General features: G+C 54.6%; 1 protein-coding gene across 1 annotated transcript in view; it reads right to left on the reverse strand.

Moving 5' to 3' along the window:
- Klhl26 (kelch like family member 26) overlaps window positions 1–15,028 on the reverse strand; it is a 28,226-nt gene that overhangs the window by 12,368 nt on the left and 830 nt on the right. The gene's annotated exons all lie outside the window — the stretch shown is intronic.

Genomic DNA, 15,028 nt, shown 5'->3' on the forward strand with positions numbered 1-15,028 from the left:
TGAGCCGCAGGTGATGCCCACCTCTCGGCCTCACCGTGTCTGAGTGTGCAAGTGCACACACACACACACACACACACACACACTGCAGCCACGCTGGAAGCCTCTTTCCCGGCCCCTGCCACCCACCCACACCCTTCGCCAAGCCCCCCACTGATGGTGCAGGGGTCACACTTCACGCAGGACCCAGTGACTCGGCATCAGGACGTCTGTTCGGCGAATACATCCTTCAACATGGGGAAGCCGAGGCCCAGCGGGCGCCTGGCCAGCGGCTCCACCCTGCCCCACACAACCTGCCGGCTTCTCGAGGCTCACCAGCCTCTGAGGGTGAAGGTGCAGAAAGACGGGGTCCAACGCGTCCCCCACAGGCAACTGCCTGCCGTCACTGTTGCCATGGTTACCACAATATTTCACAGCTCTGGGTTCTGAGCTCCCAGCCACAGCAGAAAGTCACTGTGTTCTGGCACCTCACCCTGGCCCGCCAAGGCTCAGGCCGGCCACAGCCCCCACGCTCACGTCAGCGAGCCTCCTCCTGGGACCGCTCGGTGCTCCCCCACCCGCCTCCCCCAGGCAGCTGCGGGCCCCTGTCCGAGTTATCCCTCCTCATCGGGCAGCTCCTTCCAAGACGTCCAGTCCTCTGGTTCGCTGAGCGCCCGGGGGAGCCGGGGAAAGAGCAGGGCTTCTGGATGCACAAACATGGAGCCCAGGAGCTAGAAAAGGTCCCTACAGCTGCATGTCCCTGCAGGCCAGGACCCCAGACTGCTGACAGAGGTGTGAGGGGTGGGGACAGAGAAACAGAAAAAGACACAGTGAGCAGAAAACCGTGGCCAGAGAGCTGGGGGTAGCTAGCTCAGTGGTAGGGCACTTGCCCAGCAGGCCTGAGACCCTGGGTTCCATCCCCAGCTCCCAAAATAAACATTCTAGCCAGGGACCCCGCCAGGGGCCCGCAGCTGCATGGAAGCCTGGGGCTCTCTGCACAGGGCTTCAGAGCTGTTTATCTCTCTCTCCTGGCCAGATCATTGATGTTCCTACACGGCCACCAACAAGGTAGAACAGGACCCCCGTGCCAAGGCTGGTCTGCACCGCCTGATGGACCCGGGTGGGTACCAGGAGGCAGGTGGGCTGGGCAGGCCAAGCAAACCTCCCCTCCTAGGCCCCAACCAGCCTCCCTTCTCCCAAGAGCCCAAGGCTGGAGGCAGAGAGGCCCACTGTGACTGGCCCTGGGAGCACAGACTGGCCCTGGCTGCACAGATGTCCCTTGGCCCACAGGAGAGTCAGCTTCACCTTCCCAGGAATCGTCACCCAAAGCCAATCCCTGCGCATGTCCGCGGCTCCAGCCTGACTCTACCCAAAGGTCGGAGACAGGGCGAGAGGGGAGGAGGCATCTGGAAGTGCCCAGCAGGAGGTAATCAAGCAACCTGCCCACACTCAGGGCTGGCACATCCACACAGCTCCATGTGACGCTGTGAAGGACAGGGGGCCCACAGCACACTGGAATGGGGTTGTGTGAGGCTCTCGCTGCTGCTAATGGATGGGAGGACTCGTGGGCAGTGCCTGCCCCCCAACCCTGACTTGCCCGACTGTGACCACTTCTCAAGGGCAGCATATTCTAAATCCGGAAAAGAGGTCCAGAAGGGAAGGGGTGCTCGGGCCCTGCCCCCGGGCCAGTAGCAAGCTCTATGCATCCACTGTACCCTCTCTCCTTGGCTCATGGCCAGCCACAATGTTGGGCTGTCCATATCAGAAAAGCCCCCACCAACTGAGTGAGTATCCACTCCACGCAGGGCAGTGCAGACCTGGCTCCCCACTCACCTCGCAGCCAGTAGCCTTGAAAAGAGGCACTGCTTCACCCCCATTTTATAGGTGGGGAAGCCGAGGCACAGAGAGGTTCGGGTATTTTCCTAACACCACCCAGTGAACAATGTGCAGGACACAGGCCCAGCCCCGGCACACGGGAACTGACCCGCCTCTCCACAGCCCAGATGGCTGGGGCCCCAAGGTTGTCACTGAGATGCAGATAGGGAATCCGAGGCTCAGAGAGCTGAGACCATCCGTTGGAAGGATGGACACGAAGCTCATCGGCGGGGAGAACAGGATGGTGGCTCTTCAGTGCTGGCCCAAAGCAGGGTGTGGACTACCCTAAACCTCTAGCCACCCCACAGGAAAGAAGCCCCAATCTGCAGGCCACTGTCTGTTGGCTGACCCACCTTCTGGATTTCTTGACCAGCTCATTGCTCCACTTGGTTCATCATCCATCTGTTCTCAACCTGTCCCTGTGGATGACATGGGAGCCTCCAAGGATCAGGCAGGGAGGCTTCTGTCTCCTGCCATGTCCTGGTACTCACCACCATGCCCAGCATGTGATGGCAGCGCAGCCATGCCTGTCACCTGGAAGAGCGTGTAGCGGGGAGGGGGAGGATAGATAGGGTAGATAGGTGAACAGGTGGGTGGGTGGGCAGGTGGGTAGAAAAAGGAATGAATAGATGGCTGGGTAAGTTGGCGGATGGATGGACAGAGGTAGATAACTGGGTGTGTAGGAAGATGGTTAATGGGGGATGGGCTGACATGCATAGATGGGTGAATGGATGGACAGACTGGTGGACACATAGATGGATGGACAAGCAGATTGGTGGGTGGATGGTAAGTGGGTGGACAGATGGGTGGGGTGGCAGGGAGACGGCTCCTAGGTGGTAACCCCAGGCTGGAGGCCAACTCCTACCTATGCTAACAGCTCACCCCCTCCATGAATCCTCCTGCCCCAAGTCCTAGAGCTGGGTCTGTTGTCCTCTTCCTGAGAGCAACCAGGAAGCACTCAGCAGGCTCTCTCCGGGTCATCTGACCTTCCCACCCTTGCTCCTGCTGTTCTGTGTCCAGTGGCCAGGCCCTCCTCCCTGCACCACTCCCAAGTCCACCAGCTCCTCCATGCTTAGGGCCTCCCCCACCACCTCTGAGCCTTCTTTGAAAGTACAGAGTCTCTGCCATGGCCTCCCTTGTCATCACAGCCCAGCCAGGGTCCCCCCACAACCTTCACCCCCGCAGTCCAGCTGGGTCCCCTGCCAGGGGCAAACTAATGGGCAGGCCTCAGGCTGAGGCATCTCGTCTGTCTTGTCCCACTGATGTGAGGTTGATCCCATCCCCCCACTGCATCCCAGCTGTGCTGGGCTGGGGGACGGGGCCACCTGAATGAGCACACCCCTTGGCTCCACAGAGGAGGCAGGTAGGTGCATGACTGCTCCGCTCCACAGAGACCCACTGCTGCCGAACTACCTCTACCAGCCTGCTGCTCCCCTGGCAGCACAGGCACTGAGGCCCCAGAAGGGACGGGGCTGCCAAAAGGCATGTGCCCATCCCCAGTGGAGCTGGGCCACAGGCAGGCATCTCCTGGGGCTTAGCCTTCTAATGACGACACAAACTTCAGTGTCAGAAGGAGCCTGTCACCCATTTTAGGGGTGCCTAAAGGGTTTTCCCCAGGACCCTCCTACTCTCCACCCTCAGGCATCAGCAGGGATCAGTCAGACCCCATACCTGGGCTGAAAAAGGAGGCATGTGACCCTGCCTGGTCAACCACAGCCTCCCAGACCCCTGGCCATAGGGATGGGTCCCAGGATGAGGAGGGGTCCTCCTGACACCATCGGAGCCTCCCTAGACTTCTAGCTGCGGCTTCCAGATGGAGATTTGTCACCCCTGGCGTTCATCAGGTTGCTAGGCTGCAAAGTGAGATGGCCTTTCCACCTGTAGGCAGTGGCCAGGAAAGGGAAGGCAAGAGCTGAAAGATGGGGAGTCACAGATTCTGGGGGAGGCCTTCCAGCCTTGAACCCCAGGGGGTCTAAAACTGGTGCTCAGGAGTGAACCCAGCAGCCCTTAACCACTGGGACACATCCCCAGGTCTTTTTATTTTTTTGAGACAAGATCTCACTAAGTTGCTGAGGCTGACTTCGAACTTGCAAACCTCCTGCCTCAGCTTCTGAGCCACTGGGTGACAGGCGTGCGCCACCACGCCAGGCTGACCTTTGAGTTTCTGACTGAAGACAGTGAGTCGATTTTCTGGCTCTTGTAACCAAGTAGAGCCTTCAATGGCAGAAGTTTAGACCCGTCCACGGCATTCCAGACAAGCTTCTGGAAAAACTGCCATGGACTTAGCGCCTCTCCAGCTGCCGCCTCTCCAGACTCTGCGCAAGAGCTTCTTACAGGGCCAGGGGGTGAGGAAGCCGCACCGAGGGTGAGTCTGAGGGCAAGTGGACAGCAGCTGTCCCTAGCCTGAGTCCCGCCTGTCTGTGACAAGACAGATGGCTCCACTCTGTTCTCCGTGACTCCCCCAGAAAGGTCAGCGAGCTGCCCGCACTCCCAACCAACGCAAAAGTTCAACAACTCTAAATGCTAACATGCTACAGGCATGACTGAGGTCAGAGGAGCAGAGGGGCCCGATGCCATCAGCCTTGGCTAGGAAAACACTGCCTATCATTTGTACAAGTGACTCACGTGGAGCATAAACGTTTGTGCACCCCGGGATTGCCCTGCCTCACGCGACAAAGGCGCACAAACCTGGAAAGAAGAGCAGACAGGGAGAGCAGGGACTGGGCAGAGTCTTCCAGCTAGAACACATGGTACAACTTGAAACCCGGCCCTGGAGAGCGTCCATGTGAAGGGCGACTAGCTGATGTGGACGGAAAGGCTGCCTGGGGGGCTCAGTGGGTTCCCCTGCGTGCCTGTTGCCTCACAGCCACCTCGCCACCCCTTGTGCCCCACCACAGGAAAACCCCCATGCTGAGCTGCAGTAAGGTAACAGGAGATTCCGGGTGATCACATGCCTCTGCTCGGCCTCGGCAAACTGCCTCGAATTCTAACATCCCGTGGAGAACAGAACTCTCCGGATATCCAGCCCAGACTGCTCCCGCCCGATCCCGTCTTTGACCCCTGTGGAATTTCACGGTGGTGGCGTCAGAAAACATCTTCGGCCTCGATCCTCGGGTGACCCCCCTCAAGGCCTTTAAAAAAAGCCCGAAGGTCCAGCCCCGCAGGCAGAGCGTGTTCAATTCCGGAAGCCCTTGCCCTCGCAGGAAAGGTCTGCGAGGCCCCCAGGGGCCGGTTACTTCCTCCCGGATCACAATATTTGCGAGTGTGCGCGGCGGAGGTGCAGAGCGCTCGGCGCAGGGCTGCTCGGCAGGCGAGGGTCGGCAAGCGCTGGATGCGCACCAAGACTCGCTCCGCAGCAGAAACGCTAGCGAGATGCTGGCTGGGCCGTCGGAGCCGGGGCCTCTCTGGAGAGCGCGGGGAGGGCGGGGAGCAGGAAGGGCCGGGAGGCGCGGGGTTAACAAGTGTTAAGAGAGCTCGTCCGCACAGCTGCGGAGCGGCTACCAGAGGAGGAGGGTGGGTCGGCCGCCAGTGAGGACCCAGCGGGCTCAGCCCCCACTTCCCACTTCAGGCAGCTGGACGGGGAGGGCGGCTGCGTTGGCCGCCTTTAGCTTTCACACACAGCGCTGAGGTTCTGCTCGTGAACCAAACGAAGCCCATGCAAAATGGCGCGGTGTGCTGGCTTCTCTACAGTGGGGTGGATTTATTGACAACGGGCTAAAAATTAGTGCTGCTTTTCTCAGACCCTGCCCCGTCAATAAAGGGAGAAGGAGGAGGATGACTCTCACTGGGCAGAGGCATGGACGGCTGTTCCGGAAGCCTCCGGCCAGGGTAGCTTCCCTGGAAAATCCATTACAGACTGTGCGAAGCCCTGGCCAGATCCACGCTCAGAGCGTCCACCCCACGGGACACCGTGAACGGACACAGTCCTGCCCTCAAGGAGCGCACATCCAAGGGGGGACACAGGTCCTCACAGAGGACAGAGCACGACAGGGGATGCAGGGGTGGGAAGTGGTGCCAGGGTGGACAGAATGGCTGGGCCCCAAGGCAACACTTGAGGCGTGCAAATTGGCGGGACAGGACATTCCAGCCGAGCGTGCTTTGGAGACCAGCAGGGCTGGCGGGGCTGCGAATGCTCAGGGGGCCGGGCGGGTCACATGGAGAAGTGGATGCTGTTCTGAGAGACAGGGAGCCCCTGGCAGGTGCCGGTGATGTGGTGTGATATCTTAGGAAGGTCCTGCTGGCTGGAATGGGAGAGCCGGAAGAGGGGCTGGACCCAGGCTGTGACCCGAGGTGAAATCAACAAGATTACAAAGTAGGGCTCTGCCTGGAGGTGGCTGCAGCCTTCTCTCAGGAGCAGGGACAGCCTCGGCCTGGGACCTGCTGGCTGGAGGACCTGAAGCCCTCAAGGAGGGTGGGACCCTGACCTGATTCGGGCCTGGAACAGGAAGAGGCACAAGGACTGCTCTGGAACACAGGCAGGGCTGCAGGCCCTCCAGGCCGGGTCCTCACCTCTCTGAGCCACTGGATGCTCAAGCAGCAGCAACTCAAGGCCAAGGTGGGGCCTCCCTTCCTTCCCACTCACCTGATAGGTCACCCAGCACCCGCCCTCAGTGCACAGCAGAAACCTAAGAGCCCTCCCAGCAGCCACTGCTGGTTGCACAAGTTCAACCTCTAATGGCCCCAAAGCCTGTGCTGGCCTCTCATCGCCCAGACTCCCTTGTCTGTCACCAGAGCAATCTTTCCAAAACAGGGATCTGACCGAAGTGACCGTCCCCAAAACCCTGCACTCATTCCCCACCCTCATCAGTCATATGCATGACCTCTCCCTGTGCTCAACCTCATTTGTGAAAAGACTCTGGAACCTTTCAGAGGAGGTGGGAACCTCTAACTCGGCCTTGGGATCGTTTGGGAAATGGCCTCACTTAACTCCTGTGGCATGTGGTGCTTGGTGAGGCAAGGCCCATCTGTCCTATGGACCCACACAACCAGCACCAAGCACAATGGCAGGCACACAGGGGACCTGTGAAACCCACCAGAGGGCAAAAAGGGCTGTCTAATCCCATCCACAAGAGCAGGAAGCCAGAGTGCAGAGGTGCATGTCCCCTGACCTCACCTAACACCCTCAGCAAATCCCTCCCTTCCTTCCAGACCCCAAAGCCCCCAAGACACATAACTGTTTCTGCTTGTGTCTCCCCCTCTCCCACCTCCTACAGGGCCGCAATGCCAGGTCTAAAGCAGCCTGAAAATCAAGAGCCTGGCCAGGAGTGGTGGCACACGTCTGCAATCCCAGCAGCTCCGGAGGCTGAGGCAGGAGGATCAAGAGTTCAAAGCCAGCCTCAGCAACTTAGGGAGGCTCTAAGCAACTCAGTGAGACCCTGTCTCTAAATAAAAAATTTAAAAAGGACTAGGCTATGGCTCAGCGGTTAAGCAACACTGGGTTCAATCTGTGGAACCCAAACAAAAAACAAAAAACTCAAGAGCCTGGCTGGGGGTGAGGCTAGTGGTGAGGCACTTACCTGGCAGCCAAGAGACCCTGGATTCCAACCCCAGCACCCGGAAGAAAAAGAGAGGGAAGGAGGGAGGGAGAGGGAGGGAAAGGAATAGAAAAGCCAAGGGACAGGTCACAACTTAAAACCCTGAAACCAACAAAAAACAATGAGCAAGAGTAAGGGAAACGCCCCCTTTTAAAGTGTCTGGGGGAGATCGGGCAATAAAACAGCCACCTGGGGAAGGTGGATGACTGCCTCCCAGCTCCCTGGCAATGGCGTGATTATGGTGGAGACTAATAAAAACCTTTCTTCCCCATAAGTATGGCCGACGACAAGAAGATTGTCCCTGGGGGGTCGCAGCTACCGGGTGAAGGCAGTCCAGCTGCGAGACAGTCGCGTGCACAGCTCAGGGCAAAGCGTGCAGTTGCAGAGCCATCTCCTGTCAGCAGCTCTGGGGACCCTGCTGGCAAGCAGGTGAGGAAAGGGTGGCCTCGCTCCCTGGGGCCGGCCAAGTGATCCCTGCAGGGCCTGGCTCAGCTGAGTGTCCCCAGCTCTCCCAGCCTCAGCTGCACCCCCCGGCCCCCTCGAGACGCACTGGGCGAGCTCTGCTCCTGGGCGCCAGCTCCCTCTGCTCCCTCTCTGTGTCACCAAGATGGCTCAGACTCTCCATGTGCTGCTCCCCTGCTAGCCTTGTCCCTGCACCTCATAGCCACCTGGGAAGGGCACCTCCACCCTCCCAGCGGCTCAGGCCAGCTTTCCCTTTGCTCCACCTGACACACTGAGTCAGCTGACAAGCCTGCCAGGACCCCATGCTTCCCATGCAGGGACAGCAGGCAGGACGCTGTCACCACTGAGAGCAATGTCACCAATGCAGCACAAACACAGAACTCCCCCAGCGACACCCCCCCCCCGCTTGTTTCTTCTCTGTCACCCCACCCAGGGGGCTGGGTCCCACCTCCCAGATGAGGAATTTGATGCAGCTAGGGGCTGGAGGGAGGAACCCACAGACAGCTGTCACCGGATGTGGCACCTGATGCTGCCAGATCTCCCTGACTCTCCCAGGGGGAGCTGAGTCCTGGCTCAGAAGGTCAAGATTCTGCCTTTTCTTTCTTTCTATCTTTTTTTTTTCAATTTTTTTTTTTAGTTGTTGATGGACCTTTATGTATTTATTAATTAATATGCGGTGTTGAGAATCGAACCCAGAGCCTCACCCTTGCCAGGCAAGCGCTCTACCTCTGAGCCACAACCTCAACCCGATTCTGCCTTTTCCTCCTTTGGAAAGGAGGACGAGGCCAAGGGAATGAGACCTCCTTGGAAGGCCAAAGGGCCCCACCCATCTTCTTGACAGGGCTCTAGAGGCTGGGCTCCTCAGAGGTGTCAGGGTTTACTGGGGGATAATCCAAGGGACTGTCAGAGAAGGCTGTTGACAAAGGCCACTGAACCAGGCTGAACCATGACAGGCCCACGACAGTGATTTCCCAGGGAAAAACACCTGCAGTCAGAGCATCCCTCGCCCCCACCCCCCTCCTCAGCCCCAGAAGCATCATGAGCCAGCAACACTGGGCCCCCTGGCACCTTTAGGGAGCACAGGCTGAGGAGCAGGATGCCAAAGGCCCAGCCACTGAACCTGCGTGGCCAGGCAGAAGGTTCCTGAAGGTCTCTGCAGGCTGGTAGCTCCCAGTGACAGAGATCAGCCGGGGGAACTCAACTCCTGGGGGGCTCCTCCTCCCCACCTGCGGCACCCCAAGTGGACAAACTCTTCTCCCTCCAAGGAGCCTGGATCCCGCTGAGGGCCCATGGCCTGCGCCTGGAGGAGGCCAGGCCTGGAGGAGGCCGCTGCAGAACAAGTGCCTTTTGTTCCAGTGAGCCGGGGCCAGGCCGGCCGCCCCTCCACCAGCCCCGCAGCCGCAGCCACACTCCGTCCATCCCCGAGGTTCAGCTCAGTCATTAACGACCGTCTCTACTAGGCAACGAGGTTTTGTTGATCCCTCGAGATGGAAGGAAGGAGAATATGCTTTGCTCTTTCTTTTCCCCCCTCGGATGCAGAAGAGAGAAGTTGGAACAAACAAGTTACATAAGGCTGGGGGCGGCGGGTGGGGGAGCGCAGTCCCTCCTGAGCCACGTCTTGAGTTGTGGTACCACGGGAAGGGCCAGGGGAAGGCAGCAGCCGCCCCCATCTCTGGCCAAATGACAAACCTTCCAGGGGACAAAAAGGCTAATGCAAGCACCCTGCCTGGCAGACTAGAAAGTCACTGACAAGGCCAGCCTCCCCTGCCCCGCCCAAGCCCTCCCCACAAAGACCTGACCCCATAGAGGAGGCGTCTACCTGTGAGGCTGCAAACCCGGGAGAACCGTTTCCTCGCCCCCACGGCCAGCCCTCCTCCCTGCCAGTCTGATTTCTTGGACACTCAGTATCTCTGTGCCACCTACTTTCCAGACACTCAAGACAGCATGACTCGCTCCCCCGACCCGGCCCTTACACCAAGGGCCTCACCAAACAATGTCAGGTGGTGACTGGTGAGATCAAGGACCTAGGTCGTCCACAGGGTCCAGCAATTCTCTGTTTGTTTGTTTCAGTGCTACTAAGGGTCAAACCCAAGAGCTCTCGACCACTGAGCTGCAGCCCCAGACCTTTTTATTCCAAGGTGGGGTCTTGCTGAGTTGCCCAGGCTGGTCTCAAACTTCGATCTTCCTGACTCAGCCTCTGGAGTCCCTGGGATGGCAGGTGTCCCCCACCATGCCCACTAACCCAGCAATTTTTAAAAAATATTTATTTCACTGTAGATGAACTGTGTACACAGTACCTTTATTTATTTTTATATGGTGCTGAGGATTGAACCCAGTGCCTCACACATTCGAGGCAAGTGAGCTACAGTCCCCTGACCCCTGAGCTACAGCCCCAGCCCCCTGACCCAGCAATTTTTTTTTTTTTTTGGATGTTGATGGGCCTTTATTTTGTTCATTTATTTACATGTGGTGCTAAGAATCGAACCCAGTGCCTCACACATGCGAGGCAAGTGCTCTTCCGCTGAGCCACCACCCCAGTTCCCTGACCCAGCAGTTTTGCTCCTAGATATATACAGTGAAGAACTGGGCACAGGTTTTACCCAAAAATGTAACAGATACATGTCACGACAGCATGATTCATAATAGCCAAGAGGTGGAACCAGACAAAATGCCCACTGCCCCTGGCTGGATGTGGTTTGTCCCCACCAAAATAATGTTGAAACTTGGTTGGCAGTGCGGCAGCGTTGGGAGGCAGGGACTGCAGCAAAGATTAATGCCCTTCCCCAAACTGGATTAGTTCTCCAAGGGCTTTGCTTTAGAGCATCTGGCACCCTTTGTCCCCTCCTCTTCCACACACGTCCACTTGCCCCATCGTGAGTTAAAGCCACATGCAGCCCTCACAGGAAGTGGAGAAGATACCAGCATCATGCGCCTCCACTTCCACCACTGAGAGCGCAACAGACTCTTCTCCTTATTCATAGTGTCGGTATCCTTTTTTTCTTTACGTGTGTGTGTGTGTGTGTGTGTGTGTGTGTGTGTGAGAGAGAGAGAGAGAGAGAGAGAGAGATAGAGATACGCTGGGTATTGTGCATCCCCAGCCCTTTTTACTTTTTTTAAATTTTTTTTAGTTATAGATGAAAATATCTTTATTTTTATTTATTTCTTTTTATGTGGTGCTGAGGATCAAACCCAGTGCCTCACACTTGCAAGGCAAGCGCTGTACCACTGAGCTACAGCCCCAGACCCCTTTTTACCTTTTGAAACAGGGTCTCACTAAGTTGCCTTCTGAGTCATTGTTTGTTTTGGTAGCAGGAATGGAACCCAGGGGTGCTTAACAACTAGCTACATCCCCAGGCCTGCCTACTTTTTATTTTGAGACAGAGTCCTGCTAAGTTGCTTAGGTCCTTACTAAGTTGCTGAGGCTGGCCTCAAACTTTCAGTCCTCCTGTCTCAGCCTCCTGAGTCGCTGGGAGGGATTACAGGCATGCACCACCATGCCTGTCATTCAAGTATTCTTCGGCAACAGGAAACCAGTTAAGACATTCATCAAGTGGTGAATGGATAAACCAACTGTGGTTCAGCCACACCACGGAATATTCTTAGCCATGAAAATGAAGCACCAACACCTGCTAAGACAAGAACATGACGCTGAGAAGCCAGAGACAAGAGATCACATGCTGTGTGATTCCACTGATATGGAATACCCAGAACAGGTGAATTCACAGACACAGAAAGCAAACTAGTGGTTGCAGGGCTGAGGGAAGGGGATGGGGAGTGGCTGGTAATAGGTATGGATTTCATTTTAGAATGATGAGAACATTTTGGGACAAGATAGAGGTCAAGGTTGCACAATTCTGAATGTACTAGATGCCTCTGAATTGTTCACTTGAAATGGGTGCATTTTAGGTTATGTAAATTTTACCCCACAAGGTGACCAGAAAACAATGCTCTGTGGCTACTTGAGGCTCAGGTGATCAGACAGGGGAGTCTGAGGGCCCATAACTTAGGAGTGTCAGGGATGAAGGGGGACAAGGAGGCCTAGGCAGGTTGAGGCAAGGAGGGGGATCATGTACCAGGTCAGGCTGGTCCCTTGGGAATACATTTAGGAACTCAATACTACAGAGGCCTCAACATCTCACTTGGATCTTTGGAAGAAGATCTTGTACAAATTTCCCTCAAAACCCAACCCTGCTGCCGGTTGCGGTGGTGCACACCTGTAATTCCAATGACTTGGGAGGCTAAGACAGGAGGATCCCAAATTAAAGGCCAGCCTTAGCAATTTAGCAAGACCCCAGCAACTTAGCGAGACCCTGTCTCAAAGTTGAAAAATATAAAAATAAAAATAAAACCTGATCCTCCTTCTGTGGGTGCCATCTGTGTGCCACCTTAGGGTTTTGCCCCTCTGCCCGCATGAGAACCCAAGGGATAAGACATATCTATCATCTGCTCCAGAAAAAAAGTGATTTTCACTAGGATAGTGGAAAGGGAACAGATGGGCATTTCAGGGGTGGTGGAGACATCTTTTAAGAAAGTGCCTCCATTTAGGCAAAGATTTCTTAAATATAACACCAAAAGAATGATTCATAAAAGAAAAATATTGCCAAATGGAATCTCATCAAAATGATAATCTTTTGCTCTATGAAAGATATATTTAAGAAAACAAAAAGACACAGATTTGGAAAAAATTATTTGCAAAACATCTATCCAAAGAAGGACTGGTATCCAGAATAGATTAAAAACTCAAGCTAAGCGCTGTGGCGCATGCCTGTAATCCCAGATACTTGGGAAGCTGAAGCAGGAGGATCACAAATTTGAGACCAGCCTCAGCAACTTAGTGAGACTCTGTATCAAAATAAAATTTTAAGAAGAGCTGGGATGTAGCTCACTGGTAGAGTGCTTGCCTAGCATGCACAAGGCCCTGGGATTGGGGATAAAAAACGGATGGCTAATAGTAAGAACAGGCCATATCAAATGCTGGTGAGAATGAGAAGCAACTGGAAGGGATTGCTGGAAGGGATGCAAAAGGGTGCAGCCATTCTGGAAAAAAAAAAAAAAATCTTGGCTGTTTCTTAAAAAGTTAAACATACATGTACCATATGACCTAGTCATTCCACTCAGGTATCCACCTGAGAGGATGAATGTGTTGCATCCACACAAAGACACATACCCAGACATTCACAGCAACTTTATTTACAATTGTTCAAAGTGGAAACAACACAACAGTCCATGGATCCAAAAATAGATAAACACTGTCCACCCGTAGACCACTGAATGGAGGGACAATTCGTTCAGCAGTGATAAAGAATAAACTTCTGATACAACAACACTGATGAATTTCAACAACATGTTAAGGAAAGAAGGCTGCTCCACAATGGCCACATGTACAATCCCGGGGCTGAGGGTGTCGCTCAGTGGTAGATCACTTGCCTAGGATGTGTGAGGTGCTGAGTTAGATCCCTGATGCCACAAAAGGTGGCAGGGGAAAGGGGAGGGGACAAATATTGCATTCATATGAAATTTCTAGAAAAGGTAAAACTATAGAGGGCAAAAGCAAGTCAGGATGTCCCTGGGGCTGGGGGTGGGAGCAGGGTGCACTACAAACAGCTTTGGGGAACTCTTTGGGGTGATGGAACTATTCGAAAACATGGAGTTGGGCTGGGGATGTGGCTAAGTGGTAGAATGCTTGCCTAGCCTGCATGAGGCCCTGGGTTCCATCCCCAGCACCACAAAAAACAATAATAATAAATAACTGGATTGTGGTGACAGATACACAGTTCAACAAATATTAAAATTCAATGAACTGTTCGTTAAAATGAGTGAACTGGGGTCTGGGGTTGTGGCTCAGTGGTAGAACACTTGCCTTGCACATGTGAGGCACTGGGTTCGATTCTCAGCACCACATATAAATAAAGGTATTATATCCATCAACAACTAAAAAAATATTTTTTAAATAAGTGAGTTGTATGGTCTGCAATTAATTAATTATACCTCAATAAAGCTGTTTAAAAACAGCCAGGGGGGGCTGGGGATGTGGCTCAAGCAGTAGCGCGCTCGCCTGGCATGCGTGTGGCCCGGGTTCGATCCTCAGCACCACATACAAACAAAGATGTTTTGTCAGCTGGAAACTAAAAATAAATATTAAAAATTAAAAAAAAAAATAGCCAGAGTGGGGCACAGTAGCACACACCTGTAATCCCAGCTACTAGGGAGGCTGAGACAAGAGGATTACAATTTTGAGGTCAGCCTTGACATTTTAACAAGATCCTATCCCCAAAATAAAAAGGGCTGTAGATGTAGCTCAGAGTTCAATTCCCAGTATCACACACAAAAAAATAAATAAATGAATAAGAATAAAAAGCTCTATCCCAGGTAATCTCACCTCAGGGCCCAAGACAGGAACCTGAGGTTTGTGGTCCTTCAGTCTGTCCCTTAGTTGCCACCTCATGCCTGATCACCAAGCCCAACGCGTTCTACTCTCTGAATATCTCCCCCAATCCTCTGATATCTCCTTGATCCCTTCTGCAGGTGTCCAGTTGTGCCCCAGCCCCTTTCCCGCATTGGAAGTCTGGTTATTCCTCTGGTCACAGATGTCCCTGACTTCCAGGCACTGGCAGACCAGATTCAGTCCCTTGCCTTGCTGTGTCCACACACTTAAGCCTTAAGGTGCCACCCAGCACCCTTGGGAAGTGTCAGAGCCTCTGCCTCCTCTGTGCCCTAGATGGACCATTCCATGCCAGTCTCCAAAGCTGAGTAATGCCCCCGGGCCATCAGGCCATTCCTGCTGGCACCAGCCCAGAGCCCTGCAAGGAGGACCAACTTTATAGCACCCAAGTTGGGACCAACTTCATCATTCATCACACTGACTGAAAATTTTGGCTCCTTCACGCTTCCTGGCAATGAAGAGCCTGAATTTCCTCCTCGGCCAGCCAAGGGTGGTGGGCTGTCCTAGGGGGCTTGGGTGGAGGTGTCTTGAGCCATGCTGGCCTTGCCCAATAGGATAAGAGGGAAGTGGTTCTCCCTAAGGCAGGTGTTCCTTCAGAGATGTGGATGTGGATCAACACAAAGAAGAATATAAACATCTATAATTTTTTGTGCAAATTCTGGGGTTCAACCCATCTCAAGATTTGGCCATGGAGAAAGGAGCCTCCTGATCAAATGGGTGAAATTGGCCCCCTTGTCTA

The sequence above is a fragment of the Urocitellus parryii genome, chromosome 3 (genome assembly GCF_045843805.1).
Source record: "Urocitellus parryii isolate mUroPar1 chromosome 3, mUroPar1.hap1, whole genome shotgun sequence".
Lineage (NCBI taxonomy): Eukaryota > Metazoa > Chordata > Mammalia > Rodentia > Sciuridae > Urocitellus > Urocitellus parryii.